General features: G+C 39.5%; 1 protein-coding gene across 23 annotated transcripts in view; it reads left to right on the forward strand.

Moving 5' to 3' along the window:
• LOC147654188 (uncharacterized) overlaps positions 1 to 22,130 on the forward strand; it is a 110,697-nt gene that overhangs the window by 59,271 nt on the left and 29,296 nt on the right. For 5 of the 23 annotated variants that reach the window (XR_015284612.1, XR_015284613.1, XR_015284616.1 and 2 more), the window contains 3 exons: positions 1,522 to 1,562; positions 12,089 to 12,437; positions 16,811 to 16,876. The gene's annotated coding sequence lies outside the window, so the exon portion shown is untranslated. Of the gene's footprint in view, positions 1 to 1,296; positions 1,365 to 1,521; positions 1,563 to 12,088; positions 13,710 to 16,810; positions 16,877 to 22,130 lie in introns of those variants that run through there. The other 18 variants (XR_015284615.1, XR_015284617.1, XR_015284642.1 and 15 more) reach the window with 9 other exon arrangements.

Below are 22,130 nucleotides of genomic sequence, written 5' to 3' on the forward strand. Positions count from 1 at the left end.
GAGTCGGGCAGGACATGAGGGGAGGAGGGAGCTGCCCGTGGCAGCGCCGCCACACCGGGGCCGGGCCTCGGCAGGGCTGAGCCTCCGCCTCGGCTTCTGCCGCTCCAGCCGAGAGCGCCCCGGGACCCTCGCGGCTCGGCCCCGGCCCGGAGAGAGGTCCCTGCGGGGAAGGGCTGGCCTGCGGAGCCGGCCCGGGGCTCTCCGCTCAGCTCGCCCAGAGCTCCCTACAGCTGCCCTCCGCCACCCCCGGGCTCTCCGCTAACACGGGGCTGCCGAAATGCGGCGTTCAAAAAGTGTCCGCATCCCCTATCTCTTCTCTGGATAAACAGATGATTAGCCCAAAGCTCGAAAAGGCTGTTGATAACATCATTCCCTTCTGGCTCCTGTACAGCTGCGCCAATACACCTTGTGGTTTCCCCCTTCGTTCGAGTTTTCTTTTGCCTCCCCCCTTGGAGACCCCGAGTGACCCGGGGCGGCACCGCCGGCCATCCCCGCTCCGGCTCGGCGGAGCTGCTCCAGCGATACTCCTCTGTGGAAACTCCAAATGATTCACCCTCTCAAAAGCTAGGGGCTCCGAAAAGATGTCTTCTTCATTACTTTTGCTTAGAGGTGTAAAATGCAATTTTTTTTTCTTGGCCGTAATAATTTAGCGGTCCAAGTTCATTAAAGAAGTTTGTGTTCTACAGTCCCGTGGGACAATTTTAATCGACAGCGAAATGTTATTTGACTTGGCAGTGCAACAGTGGGCATTTGACTCATCAAGATGTAAATTAAGAGTAAACAGAAAAAAGATGTTTCCCTGCATACATCTGAATGTGTATTTCCTCTTTTTAATAGATTAATTAGTATTACTTCTCAGTCATAAATTGATGTGTTCTAGAGTGAACTGAAGGAACAGTAACAAAAATGATTAGTGTATTAAATGGCTAATGTATGGAGAAACTTTCAGTATCTCTAATATACATCTGCATAGATAGAAATGAAAGTGTTTGGGTGATGAAATGTGTGTGCTTGTGGCTTTGGAGATTTGCAATGTGCAAATGTAATAGTACTGCTCCTGCTGAAGTGCTCACTCATACTAGCAAAGCTGAGTGCTTCAAGATGATGCTAGGTGCTGGTCTAGAATTCAAACTAGTTTTGAATTATTGCTTCAAGGTATGCAAACTCCAGAGAGAAATGAGATTTTGGCAGCTTCACATGTCTGGCCTATTGTATTACCTGACTCTACATGGTTTAATGTGCAACTGTATACTTATCACTCTTCTGAGAGTCCAGATTTTCTCATGTATTTCACAGCAAATTGAATTGGGAAGTGTGTATCCTACCTTAGAGGCCTGATCTGACATCACAGTATCTAGCTAAAGGTAAAAATTTTAAAATGTTATATGAAAAAGAAGTCTTGTCAGTCTAAAATGATATTCAGAAAGTATTTGCTAATCAAAAGCTAGTTACATAATTTTAGTAAATACAGCTTGGCTTTTCCTTTTCTTTTCTTTTTTTTCTTCTTTTTTTTTTTAACAGGTCAAGTGGGTGGCTCAGCAATGTGTGACACTACAAAAACTGTAAGTTGGCACAATCAACACATGGTTTACACACAACCATTTCTGGTACACAGTGGCTATCTGTAATACAGATCTCAGAAAACAGACCAGCAACACCTAATTCACTTCTCAGAATTACATTTAGTTCAGAAACTTCAGAAAAATTTCCCACATGAGACTGTTATTAACCTGAGAGCATCTTGAATTATTTGGTGCTTGGGTGGGATGCATCAGCCTGGATCCCCAGAGTTCATCTTGGGTCCTTGGCCATCTGACTCCTGTTTAAATATTTCTTGCTGGGCAGTAGGGGGTAAGTATCTGAATAGCTTTGGATTCTGAGCCTCATTTTTTTTTTTTTCCTGAGGCATCAGAGATCTCTCATTGCACCTGTAAATGTACACTTGCTAGAAAATAACCCTGGACAAGAATATCTTACTTCTAATCAACAGATTTCAGCTCTTCTGCTCTAATGGCCTGCACAGTTAGAGAACTGATTGGCAGGAGGTGAGAGTATTTCGTCAGTAAATCTCTTTGATCTTGAGAACAGGAGAGAAGCATAAGTCTATTGAAAAGGAGCCTCTAAAGTTAATTCCATACATCTTAATTTGGAAGGAAAAAAAAGAAGTCTCAGAAACAGTGGAAGAAAGTATGGGGGGAAAGTAAAAAAAACCTCATCTCAAGAGTGCAGCAAAAATGAAAAAGGGTGGCATGTATTTGCGATATCCAGGGGCATATGGAAATCAATGTATAGCTAGGCAACTTACATGATGTTCTCAAAGCCTGTTTTATAAATATGAGAATAGAGAGACTTATAGTTGGGGGATATGCTCTTGAATATGGGTAGGTGGAAATTTTGTGTTTTATGGAAGCTGGTTCCAGCTGCAGTAGAACCATTCACTAATTCAGTGCCACTCAAAAGACTTATCTGAGAGCAGTTATTATGTCTTTATAATAATAATTTTGAGGAAGAAATAAATTTTCATTTTTTAAATGAAAACTAGTTTGTTTTATTATATTTTTTATTTATTTCTAAATTGGGATGGCTATTGCTGGAACAGGAATGGTACATAACATATGTCTGACTGGTTGGCCTATCTCCACATCCCAGCTGCTTGCCTACTTCATGCCAAGTTTGAGTGAAGTAATGGGTCTTATGTGGTCTCCCAAAGCTCAACAGATTGTGGGTCAGTCAAGGGATTTCTATCTGGCATGAAGGATGCACAGGAGCCTTCCCATAATAATGAATTCTGTCCCAGAAACTCTCACCAAGGAACTCCAATTCACAGTACTCTGCCTGAATGTGTTTTATCATGCAGAAGGCAATTACATGGAAGTAGTTTAAAATATATGGATTATTGATATCACATGGCTATGCACACTAACTGTATTGGCTAATTGAAGGAACAAGACAGGGCTAATTAGTGGAATTTATTTTTTTTTTAACACTAGACCTGAATGTTATCCTGTCAGGATCACTGCCCTCGCAGAGCTCTCTAGAACACATACATGCACTTTCCACCTTACTATGAAAGTCATCTACTGGGAAAGTTTGTGATTGTCTCTACTCCTTCCTTTTGGAGCCCTAGGTCTCTGAGGAAGGAAAATAAGCATGTCATATGAAAACCCCCTAAAGTTTGTGCTTGATATTTTAACTTCCCTTTGCAAGGCAGCTGCTGCTTTTGCACGTGTGGGAATCTGGTGAGCCGTACAATCTTAGGCTGAGGATTTCTATTCACTAGGGATTAGCTGAACTGTTTTCCTAAATCAGTCACCAGATCTGGATTCCAAATTAACAAAGTGGTGCTGAGCAATAATGTAGACTGTAGGTAGCAGCTGTGCAAATTTATTCACTGAAAGCATTATAAAAGCAGGCTGTCTAACTGCCTTAGCTTTAGTGCAGTGAACTCTGAGCAGTAGCGGAGTTACTGAATTTATAACAAGTAAAAAGCTCAGGTTCATTCAGCTCCGAGGATGCTGAATGAGAAATGCTGGTCTTTGCACAATTACTCTTAACACAACTTCTCACAACAAAACGTTTAGAAGATGCAGAATGACTGCGTCCTAGAAAATAGAGGTAAAAGGACCCCAGAGATTACTGAACCTCTCCCTATGCCCTGATGATCTGCTACCCTTTGTCTTTTCCATTTGTCTAGTCTGTTCCTAAAGATACCCATGGATGGAGATTTCACACACTCCTCATGCTATCTGTGCTAGTGTTTAACCACTCCTCATGCTGGAAGTGTTTTCCTGGCATATCTTCTGTAGTCATCTGTGCACTAAACCATGCCAGTCCTTTTGCATTTTCTTCACTGGTGTGCTATTTGTTTTTACCTCTCACAATTCTCTCTCTTTTCTGAACTCTGTCCAATATCTCTTTTGCTGTATCTCAAATTAGACTCAGTATTCCATCTAGGACCTTGCCACAATTCAAGTCTCCCAAGGCTATCTTACTCTTCACTCTTACTATTTTTTTTTTTTTTATTATGGCACCACTGTTGATTAAACCCTGGCTGTGCTCCCCTAGCTCCTTTCTGTGGGGCTGCTGTCTTACCCCTTCTTGCCTGGCCTTTATTTGTGTAGTGTGGAAGTGCAGGACTTTACATATGTCCTTACATAAGTTTGCCATCTATTTTCAAGCCTATTTCTCCAGCTTGTCAAGATAATCTGAATTTCAGTCATATTTTCCAGTGAGCTGGTGGTCTCTATGGGATTAGCTGTAGTAATGAATAAGCATATTTTATCTTCCTTCATTCAGGAAATATTGAGAAATGTTAATGGAAATATTGAAATATTGAAATATTGAGAAAATAAAAATCCAAATTTAGCATGGATTCCTGAGGAATTCCACTCTATATATGCTTCCATTTCTATAAGTAACCACTGATAAATGCTTCTAGTGATTGATTTCCCAGGCAGCTTCTAGTCGTCCTGTATCAGTTTCCTCTAAACTGTGTTTCTGTGTCTGAGGTAGAAGAATAATACATGTCAGTGTCAAAAACAGTCAAGATATGACACCTCCTGCTTCTCCCATCTGTTATCCTGCCACAGAAGGAAACTAGATTCCACCTAGTCTTATCCAGAAAATGCAATATATGCTTAATTCAAGCCTTTATGAGGCCTGGAGCACCAGTTCCCAAACTGTGGCCTCAGGTGAAGGCTGTGTCTTTGAGGGGATGCACCAACCTGCCTGGAATCAGACAGGAGAAGCGGGGCTCACAGGCTGAAATACCTCTGCCAGGGTTACTGTGGTGTCACAGTCTCAGCAGTGCGACTGTTAGAGCAATGTGATGTGAGACAATGCCCTTGAGTATTTTCCATCTGTCTTTTCTACAGGTGAGCATGGTGTCTTAAAAAAACAGTGCTTGAGCCAAGTAACATTCAGTCACTATTTGTAGCAAAATAGCTAGATCATTGGAACACACCAAAAAAGCCACCAACACTGAAATACGACTTTCATTCAGATACAAAATGAAAATGCATGGAAGATGACCTGCAGAGGAGAAGGGGAGATACAGCTTGTAGCCAGAGATCTGAAACCAGCAGTCATTAACTCGATCATCATTAGCAGGGCATGCCAAGATGAAACAAATATTAGGGAAAATTTGATACACATTAATGTAGTTTAGAGGTATACAGTGTGTACCATGTCTCATTACACTTCTTTATGGCCAGTAGAGAGAAGAAGGTACTTGGAATATATAACTCATTTAGTCTATTTTAGAGAGGAGATGCACCCATAAATACCCAATTGTGCAGACAGAGCACGATCAGACAGGTAAGATGTAGACATACATATTTTAATGTGTCTAATGTTAAGTTATGGAGGTTTTTTTGGTTTCCCTTGTGCATAACAGATCACTTCTGTTCTCTCAGTTCTTATGGAAAGAGGGGCAATATCTGCACATTTGGAATGTGCCATTAGTTTGAATTTTAGTTTGAATCATTAGTTTGAAAGCTTGATAGCAACAGGGCACTATTTAAATAGAGAATGTCTAAATGATCCAATTATAATACCAAATACTTCTAGTCAGTTTGATAGATCACTTCTGTCATAGCTGCCATCATTTCCTCTTGTTGCCTGGTTAAGAACTGCAGGTTTATCAGGATTTTGAGAGAGATGGGACTACAGGGAGGCATCTTAAAACATGATTTATTATTCTTTTTTCATGCTCTCATAAAGGAGTGAGAGCATCTTCACCTTGTTCACCAGTTGTTTGTGGTCAGTGGTCACAACACTACAGATCACAAGGTCCTTTAAAAGTTAATTAACCTTTTATTTTATTTTATTGGTTAATTAACCAATAAACTAATGCCACAAAAGAATGTTTCTACTTTCACACCAATAGCTAATTATTTTGTTTTATATGTTTATGAAGCAGCGTGTATTTTCTTAACCAATCACATAATGGCACACAAAACTACTTGTTATACCTTTAACTTATTACCTTTATAGCTACTTCTGTATCTTAACTTTAAAACCTTAGAACTTCCTACAACCTAACCTAATGTCTTCCTATTTAAACTCACGTTCTTACTTATGATTCTAAATTTGGAAGCCTTCTCCAAGGTATTAAGTCAAACCCTGTCTCCATGTCTATGTCTAAGCTTGCATTTACAAGATTTTGAGAGCTTTCTGTGCTTGGAATTCCCACACAAGTTTAGATCAAGTCTCTCCTGGCTGAACTGGGGAGTTCCTATTAAGAAACTGCCACTGTGTTATCTATGAGACATGGAAGCTAATCTCAATAGATTTCTATTGCAAATTTACTGAATAGTAATAAACACATGTGCAGATACTTAGAGTATAAATCCAATATGTAGTTCACTTTGTTTGGTTGATCCAGATTAGTTTTCTCAAAGTGCCTTGTCTAGACAAACCCTGGGTGTGTCTCTGATCTGCTAACAGAGATAAACTGCCAGTGCTACTACACTAGCTGTGGGTCTGGGTGGCAAGTGTCACTGGTGGAGTTCTAGAGGACAGTGCCTGCTCCAGAGCCACTGGCTTCTACATTGCTACTTGAGGGGTTATAGAAGAAAAATAATAGCATTGAAATTTTATTGTAATCTGATAGATCTGATGACTTTTTCAATATATAGGGTCACAGTGTTAAAAGTTAGTAGCACATCTTCTACTTTTTTAAGCTTGGTATATAAACTACCAAAATGCTGAACAGCAGGTTTTAAAGGTGGTTTTGCCAAGGCACAGAGAAGAGACATTTTATGTATCCATTTACAACTGTATGCAGAGCATGAGACACCATTTACATGTGAATTTCCCCCTGGTGTTCTGTGATGCAGATAAGAACGTCTGTCCTGAAACTGAACAGGGAAATTCAATTCAATTCATTCTAAAATTTGGTAAGAACTCCTAAGAAACAGATAACGGTAACATGATAATTAATTTCAGGAATGAAGAAGCATAGGCAGGTGTAGCCACAAATATAAAAGATCACTTGGCTTTAAAATGCTAATTGCCACGTTCATACTTCCCCTCCCAAGCATCACTTTGTTGGAAAGTACCATATTATTGACATTGGATCTCACAGAAGTTGTAGATGTATGCTTGGGCCATCTAGAACAAATGACAAAGTAATTTTTCAGCCCTGGGGATAAGATCATGAAAGTATAATGCCAGAAAATTGCCTTAACTCAGTGCAAATGGGCAGCACGTTTCTGAGAAGGCACAGGGTTTCTACAGTTATGTTAAAAGATTATGAAATTGCAGTTTTCATGGTGATTCCCCAACCCATCTGTTTTGAAAAGGTCAAAGAGTGAGGTTGCATTTCTGGGTCTGTGATAACATTATTCTGCAGGGAAGTTGCTGAAGAAAATAACAATGATGTTTATGTATGACAGAGTCTTCAGCGTTTTCTTTCATGTCTTTATTTCAGGGATTTTACAGGGAACTTAAAAAGGTGCAAATGTACTGCATGACATTGTATGCTCAGTTTTGTATCTGCTACATAATATGTTTATTGCACCATGTAACTGATGTGGCTGTAAATGTGAGTGGGATGTTTTAGACAAAGCAATGATGAAATTGCTCAGTTTGTATTTAAAGATTCAACAATAATGCTGTTATGCACATCTTTATATTTGCAAGGGCTACACCACCAGCCCCTACCCCTATAAACAGGGAGAGTAATGATGGAAGAAATGGAGAAGTTACTCCTCTACTTATTTTTGGCTCAGTTTCCAAAGGTAATGTTCCTTCCCTCATCTCTCAAAACCCTGAACTTGAAGACAGGGACTGGGGCAGCAAAGTCCCTCCCACTGTAAGAGAAGGGTGGGTTCCTAACCACCTGAGGAACCTGAACACAAACAAGCTTGTGGGACCTGATTAGGTGCATCCCAGAGTCCTGAGGAAATTGATTGATGTAGTTGCCAAACTGCTTTCCATCATTCTTGAAAAGTTATGCCAATCATGTGAGGTCACCAGTGACTGGAAGAAGGGAAACATCACCCCTGTTTTTAGAGTGCTAAAGACGGGATGCTGGCAGTTACCAACCAGTTCTGGACTCCTCAGTAAAGGACACAACCTGTTAGAGTGGGTCCAGAGGAGAGTCACAAGAAAGATCAGAGGGATGGAAAACTTCTGCTATGAGGAAAGACTGAAGGAGTTTGGGTTGTTCAGTCTGGAGAAGAGAAGGCTCTGGATAGACCTAACTGTGGCCTTTCAGTATAGAAAGAGAACTTCTAAGAAACACAAAGGGACTGTAGTGAAAAGGAAAAGGGGCAGTGGTTTTGAGCTGACAGAGGACAGGTTGAGATTAGACATAAAGAAGAATTTTTTTACTAAAGGTGGTGAGATACTGGCACAGGTTTCCCTGAGAAGCTGTGGATGCACCATTACTGGAAGTGTTCAAGGTCTTGTTGCATGGGCCTTCGAGCAACTTCACCTAGTAAAAGAAACCCCTGGTCAGGACAGGGAGATTGGACTAGATGGTCTTTGGAGATCCCTTCCAACCCAAACTAATGTATGATTTCATTACCTGTTTGTGTCGCTGTTTAAAAGAGATTTTTTTTATTTTTATTTTTTTTTATTTATTGAAGAATAGGCCAATATTACTGGCTGCTGTTATTAAAAAAAAATGGAAAAAATAGAGTGTTCTAATCCTGGATATGACAAAGTGTTGCAGTCAAAGATAAGTGTCTAAAGTGACTTGTTATCACAGAATTGTCTTAGAAAACTGTCCTTTTTGACACATGCAAATTACACATACAAGCCTGATCTGCAACCTGAGTCTCTTTTGCTGCAAGTTAAACCCTTTGCTACCTTTTCTGGATCTTGATTTGAAAATGATTGAGGATAACTTATTTTTCTTGACCTCCAGCTAGTCTTGTAGCTTTATTATAATTTTCCATCTTTCCTCATGCATTCCTAGATGCAGTATAACCTGTGACAAACAAAATGAAGGATCCCTTCATTTGCCTTGTCAGATGTACATACCATCATATTATGACTCTTGTTTTTTATAACCATGTTTTTATAAACATTGACACTGTTTATTAATCTTCAGTTCATTTTTTTTTTTCCTCAAAATTATTCCTTAGCCTAGTATCCTTCAATGGCTGGCCAAGTGCAAAATTTTATTCTTTTATCAGTCGAATTGTCTCCTATTTTAAAACCATTTCTATTTTATTTTTTTTTAGGATAATTTCATTCATGACTAAGCTAATCTGGAGTATTCATCTATTTGTCTGTGAGAGTTGTGAGGCCTGGGGGAGATGTTAGATGTTTACCTTTTGGGTAACTGTAGATGTCTCCCAGTGCCTTGAGTGTCTAAATGCCCTTTGGAGTCATATAATCATAGATCACAGAATCATGAAGGTTGGGAAACACCTGCAAGATCAAGTCCAACATTAGATCTAATATCACCATGCCCACTAAACCATATAATGAATTGCCACTTCCAGTCATTTTCTGAGCAGTTCCAGGGACAGTGACTCCACTACTTCTCTCAGAAGCCTGTTCCAATGCTTAGTCTATCTTTCAGTGAAGAAATCTTCCCTAATATCCAACCTGAACCTCCCCTGAGGTAGTTAGACTAGTCAATAGAGTCAATGGAGCTTAGAGACAATTCATCTCACTCTTATTTAGGCATTTACATTTGGTCAGCTGAACAGGTCATTAATTTTACCCTTTATCTCTAATTTATGTTAATTCAGTGTAAAGATATCAAAGGATGCCTTTAGGTCTACTCTAGCTTGGAAGACATTGTGAAAAAAACATCATAAAGTTCTCTTAGAAAGACATTACAGCAATTTTATAGCTTGAACAGTAGGAACTGGAAGTAGGAGCCCCAATTACGCCTTTCTTTCTCATTTCTTTGTTCACATGGAACAGCTCTGCCTCTCACCTGCCTACTCCTAGTTTTTAATTATGAAAATATTATGGAGGAATCTTGTTATAGAGCAATATTAAAAGCTTATTTTTCTTTGAGTCTGTTAAATCAGAGAATGTATATTTTCTCTACAAGGACTCTATCCAAAGGTGAAAAGCAGCCCAAACTTTAAAAATCTTTACTTTTCTGTTCCTTGGCAAAGTAGTAGATCACTCCTAGTGTTTTCTTGGGTATATTAATTAGGGATAGTTTATTATTACTGTAATTCATAGTTAGTATATGTTTTTGTCATAGGTGTTTTTCCATGTTTGTCGGCAAATAAGTAAAATACTAGTTAATATATATGCAATTTCCTTTAATGGTCAACTTTATAAAATTCTCAGGCTTTAAGCCATATATGAACCTAAGGTTTATGACATGATAGACATAATCTATGTTCTCCTCTTGAGAAATGGGCCACATTCCTTTCAAATGTGCAGTTTCACACCCTTTGTGAATGCCCAGAGAAGACTTGGGAGCAAAAATTTTAGTCTTTGAGATGTATAAGACTACAGTGATAATAATAATACCTCTTAGGTGCATTTGTGCCGTAAGGCTCCAATGTTTTCCTCTTCTGAAATGCAGATGTCTGAGGTGGGATTCTTGTAGTGTAATTGTAGATGTCTGAAACATGAATGTTTGTATCTAAGCACGTCACCTTAGGAGAGGAGTGGATACTTCTGGGGAATTATTCATCTTACCTATTTTTGGCATTTCTTTTTTGGTGGGAAGAGCCACAGTTGAAGTGCCTATTTCTGCCTTCTTGCGTCCTGTTAATGAGAGGGCTGAGGCCACCCACTGTCATCAGCTGCACTCAAGACCAGTGTTTCTGGAAGACCAGTGCTAAAGCAGCAGTCAGCTGTCACTGAGGCCCACAGAGAAATGGGGGACAGCTCTGGGCTAGCCTCTGAATCCCCCTCATTGACACCGAACACTGAGGCAGGGCATTACAGCTGGCAGTGGAATTTAAACTCTTAGAAGCAAAAGAATAACAAATTTTAGTCTCTAGATTTTCAGTATCTTCTCAGTCATTGATAAAACTCTCTTCTTCAAAGGACACAATGTCCCAATATTCAATGTATACATTTTTATACATTTAATATTTATAAATGCTTCCTCCCCTTTAGCCCCGATGGAATTGATGTTCTTGGATGATATCCCTGGGCTAGATTCACTCTAGAAGTGCAAACAAACTCACATTTTCAGGGAGAAAGTGTTCTCCTTGTCTTTTCATTTGGCCACAGGAAGTATTTTTCATCATAGGTTGTAGTGGAGAACTAGAATCCAGCCAATCCCTCTGGTGCCTTTGTTGTCAGGAAAAAATGATCTATCAAAGCCTGTTTAGTGGGAACTTCAGCCAGACACTTATGAGTGCTGATTCTTTGTTATTTTCTCATTCTGTGGTTCCTAAGTTTCTAAAGGTCTTGACATACATTTTCTACCAATAAGAAAAAAATCCCTCCTCATGAGATTTAAGTATGTTGCTTTTATCTTTAATGGAGCCATGCATGAGTGTCTGTCATCATGTTCACTAAATCATTTGTCAATGAAATCCACATTTTTAGTAGCCATTACCTCAGCTCAGGGATAAATGACGTTCTAGCTTTCATGTCTAATCCTCCATATTATTTTCAGGTGGATAGGGTGACACTGAGGCCGCATCTTAAATTTATTCTAAAGGTAGTTTCAGATTTCTTATTAATCAGTATATCTACTTACCAATATTTTTTTCCCATGACCCAGTTCACCAGCAGAAGGATCAAAATGTTGATCAGTTGTGAGCATTCTGCTGTAGTCAGGCAAAGCTCTTCTAGAAATCTGTGATGTTCCTTGGTCTTAAACAGCCTTTGTTATTCAGGATCAAATCTAAGAAAATGTAGCATCAATTTCAGGCTCATTCAAAGTGAGTTAGCAGACCTTATTAGAGGCACATTTGATGCTATCAGACCCACCAACCCGTCCCAAGGCAGGTACAAGGAGAGCACAAGGCACTGCCACAGCCTGTGCTGGCAGAGTTGCAGTAGCTGAGGGCTTAGAGACACCATGCAGCCATTGATACTCAAATTTATGAAGCATTACATGTGCTGGTAGCCTAAAGGCTTGAGGGACACCAATTCTTCAGTCTTTGTCACAATGACTGTCTTTCATTTCCTGGTGTGACAGGTCTCCTAATGAAACACCCAGAAAGAGCTTCACAGGTGCCAGAACTTGAAGGAAGAGGAGGGGTTGCTTCTGTCACCGTTCTTCGCTACATTCTTCACATATAGCTCCCACCACTGGCCTCTGTTCTGGGGGAGGAAGGCTTGTCATGTGGACTGAGAGCTGCTGAATGACATGGTGGTATCTATTTATGTGCTTGTGGGATGGAGAGCAGAGCTGAGCAGGCAGTGCACACACCTCGCTGGGGCACATAAAAACATTAGAAAAATTTGAATTCTTCTGCAGAAGAGATTTCCACCTAGAATGTGTCTCACCTACATAAAGCCTCCTGAAGTATCATAGCTACTACAAGGTTAGTGATGCTCTGTATTACTCCTTGTAAAACACTTGATGTGAAACACTGTGCTGTATCTTCTCCAGGTATTCTCATTGTTATTATTATAAACAGCAAACAATGTATGTTTGCTAACATTATTACTATGATTTTTTTGGTAGGAATTAGACCTCACTAGAAATCAGAAGCAGGATTGGTTTTGTGTACTGATAAATTATTAAACGCAGTAATACATAGCAAGATTACATGCCAACCCACAGAAATCCTTCAGAGTTGTTATTTTTAACCTGTGTCAATGAACTGTTTATTCTGAACCATTTCAAATGTGTATGCATATGCATTATATACATGTATATTATATATATATAGGTAGTGACAAAGCAAGTAGTTTAATACATTTTATGGCTCCAGCCTGGAGTTCTGCATACAGGAACCTGTGTGTGGTCAAGGAGGCTTGCATACTTTTGAACTCTAAGTTGGCCTAATAAAAGATATCATACTACAGTGCTTGCTTTGTCAATCCTGTTTTGCTGGCTCAAAATGACTTGTGAGATTAATTTTCAATTTTTAACATAAAACCCAAGAAAAATAAGTGTTTACTTACTGCAAGGAGCTGATTCCATGTTAATGACCCTGAAGGAGGCTTGTACACAAGGTACAGATTGTTGCCAATTTGATGTATATTCATGTTACAGAATATGAAAATGAGAAGTTATACCATCTTGAGGATTTTGTTTTTATAAGTTAAAAAAGCTTTTAAGTAATCACGCTGTGTGTTTGATGGTGGAAATTAGTATGAATGTTTCTGGCAGTGGAATGATGTGATGTGGTTATGCATTTCTGTTTTCACTGCCTGCTCAATATTGGCCTTTTAGAAATACAGATCACCATGTCGATGGAAGGAATTTACAGCTTTGGCCCCCTTGTCTCACTCTGCGTTACAGCACCTTTTTTTGTACTTTATGTTACATATCCTTCCCAGAAAAAGGAAATGTCTGTAGACTGAGATCTTGAAAATGTGTGAGCTTTACTATTTAATTGAATGAAATGAGTATTATTTCCCACTTACCTTGATTTCCTGTGGGGTGAAATCTTTCTCTTCTGAAACCAAACACTCTGCTGTGTATGACAGGATGGAGAGTCCATCAGCCATCCCTTAACAGCTAGTGACATTGCATACTGGAAGCTCAGAAAAAAACAACCCTTTATAGTAATAATGATAATAAAAAGAATATTCTTTAAAAAGTCAATATTTAGGACCGTCAAATAAAACTCAAGGTGAATACAAAACCTGTATGTATGATGTATTTAACACTGTTAGTTTTGGGGCCTCAGACAGAACTGCAAGATCCGTTTGTGTTCTGGAGGCTGTTACACTACATCCCTTACCTCATCTTGTGGGCAAGGAGCTGCTTGCTCTCTCTGACTTCATGGAATTGCAGCTGTATTTGTGGAGCGCTCTCGTCCTTTGGCACTGCCTCCCCTGTACATTAATACACTTTAAATGCACTTTTCTCTGGAGGCAAACTTCAAAATTTGTCTTTCATCTTGATGCAATACATATTCAGAGTTTTTTATTTTCCTGGAGTTTGGTTCCAGAGGAAAACATACTTGACTGGTGCTCCCACCAGCCAGCTGTGGTTTATAATGACAATAATTAACAGCAAGATACTGCAACAGAAAAATGGGGAGCAGAGAAATGCAGTCCAGAAACTTCAGAGATATGATTTTGTTAATTTCTAAGAATTCCAAAGTGCTTAACAAACAATATTACAGGCAGGATGGGCAGCTCTGGTCATTATAAATGTCTTTCAGTGCTTCCTGTTTCAATATTCTGTTTTTTTTTTTTTTTTCTTTTTTTTTTTCCCCCCCCAGAGCTCTGCCAATGTGAATGTATTTAGGCTAAATTAATTTTTATCCAATGCCAGTCTCCAGCTTTTTTACATTTTTGAATTGAAAAGTGGTTGAACCATTTATAAGAAGAAGATTTTTGCTTTATTTTAAAAAATAGTATCTGCCCCCTGTATTTTTGAGCAAAGACAGGCCTTTCTCTGCCTTTGAATCAGGTATGTGCCTTTTGCCATGCTCACAAAGCCTTTCAAGTTTGGTTGACTGTTTCAAGAATGGAAAAAACCGCAGTTACCAAATATCCCATAGAGGTTTACTAAAGCCTAACAGCAAATATTTCCAGAGATTTCATCTTCTCCGCCTTGCACAGCTCCTTCCCATGATCAGACTTTCCATACACCATCCTCACAGGATGACTGAACAGTCACTAGCTGGGGGCACCAGAGGCCAAAAGTGAGGCAACCCCTGTAGCGTTGTCGCTGGGCGTTCCTTTGAGCCGCAGCGACGCTCTGCAGTGGAACCGGGATTATTAGGGAGCCAGTCTTTCCTGAGCTGGAATGCATCTTAGGGCTCCCAAACTTTAGTTTGCATGCTGTTGGCAAGGCTCCAGCATGGCTTCCCTTTGCCACTAGCCTGATTATGCCCACGCACGTAGAGTGTTGGACGACGTCAACAAGACCCTGAGCAACCACATCTGATGGTGAAATGAGTCCTGCTTTGAGCAGGGGGTGGGAATAGACAACACCCTGAGGGTCCTTCCCAGCTTGAGTGAGTCCATGGTTCTGTGATTCTTTACTGACCATTTCTCCACTCATAAAGGGTGTGAGTAGACCTAAAGGCAACATCCTAGTCGGTGGGTTTCTGTAGGTATGTTGCACATAGTGGAAACAGTATTTATTACTTGACTTTTAAAAACAAATGTATTCAAAACACCTCATTAAGATAATAGTCAAGATGCATGGACGGGTATCCTAAAATGAAGATTAAAAAAATGATCTCTGCAACCTCAGTGTGCTTCCAAAATGTGTTTGTGTGGAAACACTGACTCTAGTTTTGTGATAACACTGTGTTTTCACTCCTATGGCTTCATCTCCGTACCTAGCATGGATCTGCTCTGGGATGAAGCAGCTTTGAGGAGGGTTGGTGGTGCTGACTGCAGAACTCTAGCTCACTTGTTGAGCAGGTGCAAGGTATTTTCTGAATGAAGCAGGACATGGTAGAAAAAGGAAACAAGATCTCTAGGTTCAGGTATCTGAAGTCTGTTCTGGAGAGCTGGGCAGTGCTCTTGCCTCCTCCATTGTCTTCCTGTGTGTTAATGGGCAGACTTTTCCCCAGTGGTTATTAATTGCCAAAAGATTCTTCTTGTTCCAGTAGTATCTGGAAGAAGATGACTCTGCAAATGTCATCCAGCAATCACTACTCTTTCTTTGGTAATGTCTATGGCGGGCCATCTAATAAAGCCTTCATCAAGTCAGGTTAGGTAATTTTTGCTTCCTTATATCTGTTTATCATCTAATGTTCACCTTCTATTTATATGTCTTCTTTATACTTATAAATAATTACTTGTCAGTGAATTGGGCAAACAATCTTGAAAATCTCTGAAATATACTGAAATATTCAGGCAGTATATGAGATTGTTTTTCAAACCTCAGCAGGGTTAATTAGATCCTGCAGTTCATTCGTTTGCACTGAAGTCAATTGGAGACTTGCTTGTGGAAAATCTGCGAGACCAAAAATTATGCCCAGTGGGCACATAGCTCTATAGTAGGAAATGTCAGCTCTGGATGGTAGTATTTCTGACTTCTCATTGGTTAGACTCTCTCTACTCCCACACTTTTTCTCTCTTTCTCAATTAGCTTTCCTTGCTTTTCTTGCCTTTTTATGTGAGTGGGGTTTTTTTTTTTTTTTTTTTTTTAATGATTCTTAGAACTTGCTGTATATATGGTACATGTTTTCATTTCCAGATCACTGAAATGGATAGGCAGACAGATAGGGTTTTCTGAGCTTGTGAAATATGTAGCATAATATAAAACCCTCTTCTAAGTCTGTTTTGTCAAATGTATCAAATGATATTTTTAAAATTATATTTCTGGAGTATATTCTCTGCATTTCTTATTGCTGTTCTTGATCTATGTTTGACAGTCCCTTAACCTATCTGATATAACCTTAAATGAATAGCTGCATTTAAAAATATGGCTTCAGGGACTCCTCAGGAGGTTTCTTTGTAAGTGTACATTTACTAGTTCATCTGTAAATTTATTTTATGAGGTGTTTAAACCTCAAGAAAACCGAAAAGCATAATATTAAAGCCTGGTTTGCTTCTACTGAAGTGAATGGGAACTTTGCAATTGACTTTAATGGTAGCCTATGTCCTCTAATTATAAAAGTGGCAACCATGACATACACAAAGCCACAAGGAGAATTTTCTGTTTCATCATCTCCTAATTCTGTTTGCAGATGCATTTGTAAAGCACAGTGAGGTTTGTTCTTGAATTAAACAATTCAGTGTTTGGACCTAATCCTGAACCATGTTTGTACTTAAGGTTGTGTTTTCCTTCTGGAAAGATTGCAGATTGCTCATTTTCTCCAGGGTTCATGGAGGTGACAAGGTAAGAAATCCAGCCAAATTCCAGTTCAAATTTTCAAAAGGCTTTTGAAAATTACACTTTTGGTTTTGATCTTACATCTGCCCTATGGTGTGACTAATGGAAGAAGTTAATGAAGCAGTTTTCTTCCTAATTGCTTTGTTTTTTTCACGTGATCCATTTTGACAAGGTTCCTGGGAATGCACACATGTACGTGTTTTCTCTTAAGGTTCACAGGAGTGTAGTAGAAAGTTTCCACCATGCTATTGTAATTCCAGGCATCATTTTTTTTATTGTATTAGTGAAAGTGAGGGACAGTACACCACAAAAAAAAAAAAAAAAGACTCCCAGAATTCAGCTTTTTTTCATGTTAGTGTAACAAGCACATCAGTCTGAACTGGCTAGATGTGGTAAGTAATTTGTAGTAGTTAATAATGCTAGACAAAAATTCCCACAAGCTTCTTGCTGAGTCTGCTTCAGATATTACTCATTTAGTGGCTTAAATACCGGTCTTGCTTCACACTTTTGATACTTGTGAAAGATTTAGATGTTTTGTTGGTTACTGGAGTTGGTAGAACTGCAGATAAGAGTTTGCCACAAGTATTTGTTTGGGGCCATGCTCAGTTGAAAAATGCAACTTGTGTAGAGTGGAAATGCTGTCCTTGGGGTGCACCAACTCCACTGAAGCCTCAGAGAGAGCTGAGCTGAGCTGAAGGGCTGCTGCCAGGCCCCCACTGCTCCCCCCAGCCAGCCCTGGCCTCTTTGCTGGGCTGATCACACTGATGGCATGGTAATAAATAATGAATTCTGCTACCTTAGCAGAGCCCCCTCCCACCTTGTCCATGCTAGCAGCTCCCTCCCCTTGCCTCCTGCTAGATTGGTGGCAGATCAGACCTTTGTGGTCTGCCCCCTCAAGCCTACTGAATCCTCAGGCTGCTGCCCCTTCTGGTTATCCTTCCCCAAGGCTTTACTGGAGACTGCTTTTTTTGAGGTATCCCAATGTGAGGGCAACCAGGAGTCCAGTGATGCAATTGCTTTGGCCATGACCCCAAAATATTGCATACTTTCTCAAAAAACCCAGTATGTCATAAATTCTTCCGTAGGAAAAACGAAAAAAAAGAAAAAAAGAAGAAAAGAAAAAAAGAAGAAAAGAAAAAAAAAAAAGAAAAAAAAAAGAAAAAAGAAAAAAATGAAAAAAGAAAAAAGAAAAAAGAATAAAGAATAAAGAAAAAAAGAAAAAATAAAAAAATAAAAAAGAAAAAAGAACAAAAGAATAAAGAAAAAATAAAAAATAAAAAATAAAAAATAAAAAATAAAAAAGAACAAAAGAAAAAAAAGAAAAAATTAAAAAAAGAATTAGTATTTATTGTTGGTCTATGACAAAATTACAAAATTCATATGTGTCAAAACAACTTTGGTAAAACTTAGTAAAAGAGAGCCTGTAGAAATCATTCCAGACAGCTGGTGTATCCCTTAGTTCATCTTTATAGTCTAGACATGGAGAGAGTCTGTAGTATAATTAGAGAAATAAGTGACAACTGGAAATTATGTGTCTAAGTGAGACAGACTTGCTAGATGGAGGCTGGAGGAAGCAGTGCAGAAGTAGGGATCTATTTCTTAAGGAACCTATGAACATGGTAGGTGAAATACTTCACCAAATGACCTCTCAGCCAATCCTTTTTTGCCTTAGTTTTGAGGACTATCATGGCTTCTGTGGGAGAATAAAAAGAAAGGAAATTTCAAGTGTTCACAGGTCAACTGTGTTTACACTAAATATAAGACTAAATAGAAACAGGATTGTAATGAAGGCTCCTGATTTTGAAGAGGAAAATTTTAATTAACTATATGATTCAGGTATACAAGTCACCCAGACTGAGGAGCCTTGGGGTTGAAATGTAGAGGAGGTGTAAAGTTTTTAAAGTTTCAGATGTGAAAGAGACCTAGAACTTATATCCCGAACAAAAGACAGTTTGGAAAAGACCTTGTCTAATTGGATGGGTAATCATCACAGAAATTATGTTGGTAGGTCATGCAAGGACAGAGGAAAAAGAGAGATCAGAATAGAAAGTTGTATCTCAGAGCTAGGATATGCAGAAATAAAGTAAAAACAAGTGAGAGGAGCTTGAGAAAAATATTCAGGCAGCATTTGAGAAAAAAAAAAAGTTCTTATCTAGAAAAAAATGTGGAAAAGGGAAAGGGAAACACTCTTGTGCTGCGAAGAAGAACTATAACCTTTGTGGGAGAAACTAATGATGATCTACCAACTGGGCAACATCTGGAGGCTTACTGAAGGTGTGGAAAAGGCAGATAACCAGCTAGAGAGGTAACAAAGCTTAGGACAGTTCATGGGCTCCAGTCAGGATAGTGGGATAACTGTTGTTCAAAATTCAGACTGAACAGGTGTATGAAACCACACGTGTGAATATCTCTTGAAGAGGAAAGGAGCCATGTGACAAGAGAGTTCCTCTGTGCATGAAGGGAGGAAAGGTTGGTATGAAGACTGGCCTATCCTGACCTCAGGGGTGCAAAGCTTTAAAAGAGATATTGAAGGAAAGACATTTTTATACAGTAAAGGTAGGGTAGGAGGGGGAAAATGAATGGAAAAAAAGCTTCCACTTTGTATATGGTATGCAAATCTGATACTTTGATTTACTGGAGAAGTGACATCTCCTTTCTGGATCTCAGTGAAGAGTTTCTGTGGTACAGGAACATATTTCATATATCCCCATAAAAATATATCTCTGAGAAGAAGGAGACAAATATGAAAGTAGGGGAAACATAAGGTGGAGAAAAGTGGGAAATAGAATTCTCTGATTGAGTTTATCTGCTGGTTTGTGTCATATAATTATGCTTTTTCCCCTATGGACTGACATTATAACCTGTGCAGTCTGCAGCATTTATCAGTCTTGTGCAGATGCAGAAGGTACTCACAGTGTGGATTCTCTCTTGCTTTGCACTTACCAGAGTTAAAAATATATTTTGGCTGAAAGTATTTGTCTTTAGATGGAGAACTGTAAGTGTCGCTTTGGTGTTCAGGGTAGGACTGTAAAATGACAAACAACTCTGAGAAAGGGAAACAGTGTGGAAAGGAAAAAAATACAATGAAAAAAGCAGAAATACAAAAATATGCAGCACTCAGGAAGTTTTTAACTTCCATTGTGCAGGGAACTGTTGAGATTCTGTATCTTTATCACTTCCGGCAGTCAAACTCCCATATAGCACTGACAATTCCCAAAAGAAGGAAAGAGTGGTGTACACCTCCTCTGCTGCCCTGTGGTCTGGACAGGGAGACCTTGCCCAGGAAAAAGCACAGTGGGCTTTCCTCAGGGGTGGTGAGGGTAGCACATACCTTGTGTCTGCAATCAGACCTGACCCACAAACAGATGTGCAGACAGACGGGTTGGTTCAGGTTTCCAGGAGCTCTGGTTCCCTACACAGTATTTCACTTCCCAGTGAAACACTGCCCCTGCATCCCCTTGCACACTGGAGACTCCCAGCACTCACCAGCCTTTAGTACTCTGGAGAAATGGACTGGGTCTTCCAGACCTCTTCAGGCCAATATAGAGTGACATTCCCAAAACTTATATGTTACCTGGTATTCATCCTTGTGGCACAAATACCTGATTGCCCGAAGAAGTTACTGCACCCTATAGACAAGGAGTTCCCTCTGACTTGACTGCAAAGGACTATGGTTGGAAGGAGACAAATTTCTCTGAAGCAAATGAAAAAGCACATGCTGATAAAGATCCATATAAATACAGAAATTATGTGGGTAAGACAAGTAAAGAAAGCTTGAAACAAAAGAGAGGAAGGTAGGGACATATTTTTTGTAGGGAGTAAAGTACTCTTAGAAGTACAGAACCAGATAAAGTTGGAGGAAGCTGGTTACAGACAGAAGAAAAGTGTGTCCATCAGGCACAAGAAAACCTACACACACAAAACTAGTGAGAAAATGAAGCCATGGGATCATGTACGGTTGTGTCTTGTTCTTTGTGTATCAGTTTGAAGTAATGTTTAACTTTGATGTTAGAGGTCACTTCTGCAGAGCCTGTGGCTGTCCCTAAGGAGGGAGAGCTGGAGCCAGGATGCCTTTGAGGAAGAGCTTCTTGGTCATAGTGTGGTTTAGCAGCTAAGGGAGTTTGGATGAGCTGTGACTCATCAAGGAGTAGATGCTGTTTAGTGGGGGAAGGGATGGAAGGACTTCTATGGGAAATAATGCTGGAAATACATTGCCAGAAGTGATGAGAATGCTTAAAAACATTGCAGCTGCACTACTCTGGCCCATACCAGTTTCCCAATAGCTGATGAATAAGAAATTGGATGGGTCTATAGCAATCATGAATATCTCATGCATCATCTCAGAGAGCAAGAGTTAAAGGGTTGAAGTTAAGAGTGTCCTAGGTGAAGAGAATGGGGTATGAAAGTATTCCCAACTCCAATTTATTCCATACAATGCGAGTTCGATAGGTAGGGAGTAGAGAAGACAAAAAATGTGGCCAAATTCAGAGCTCTTATGCTTGTGCAGAGCTTTATTTGAATCCCAGGCTATTTGTATCCCATGTATTTCATTCCCCATGTGTGGCTATAAAAAACAGGATGACTGCTTAAGGGTGAGCAGTAACCTGAGCTCAGACTCAAGCTGACCTCTAATCTGACACGAAAAGCTGTGTTATCCCTTTGGGATTAGAAGTGTCTTTTTCCTGGATTCTAGCACAGAATGGAGATGGTCATGGTCAGTCATTGACAATGATGTGCTCCAGGAGACGCTCCTTGAGCTAAATGGAAGAAGCTAGAAAACCAGTTTCCCCAAACTGGATCCAGCTCTAAAAAATAGGAACATATTTGCACAAGAATTTTTTCTGTTGTTTCCTCTTTGCCTTTCAGCTAGCTCAAACCTTGTGGGGATGTCCAGGCTATCACAGATTTGGTGTTAGATCAATCTCTCTGCTTCCATCCTGCTACTGTTCGCAGCAAAGTGCTTACCCTGGGCTACTCTGAAAGCACTGAGATGCAGCTGGGCTCTTTGTGAAGCCATTGCTTTGTTAAGGAGGTTAAGAAAGATAAATGGCAGTAACCATTTTTCCAGATTTTGATAGTCATAATTATACGTGTGACAAACAAGGACATTAGAAACCGAAGTATGAACAACCATGGGTAGGAATGAAACTCTGATCAACTTTGCAAAAAATATGTTCAAAAAAACTCTTCAGATCTAAACTATCTTTTGAAGTCTCGTGTGTCTTGTATTTACGAGTGAATTTGTAGAAAGGTACCCACT

The sequence above is a fragment of the Cyanistes caeruleus genome, chromosome 3 (assembly GCF_971803275.1).
Source record: "Cyanistes caeruleus chromosome 3, bCyaCae1.hap1.1, whole genome shotgun sequence".
NCBI classification, from domain to species: Eukaryota; Metazoa; Chordata; class Aves; order Passeriformes; family Paridae; genus Cyanistes; species Cyanistes caeruleus.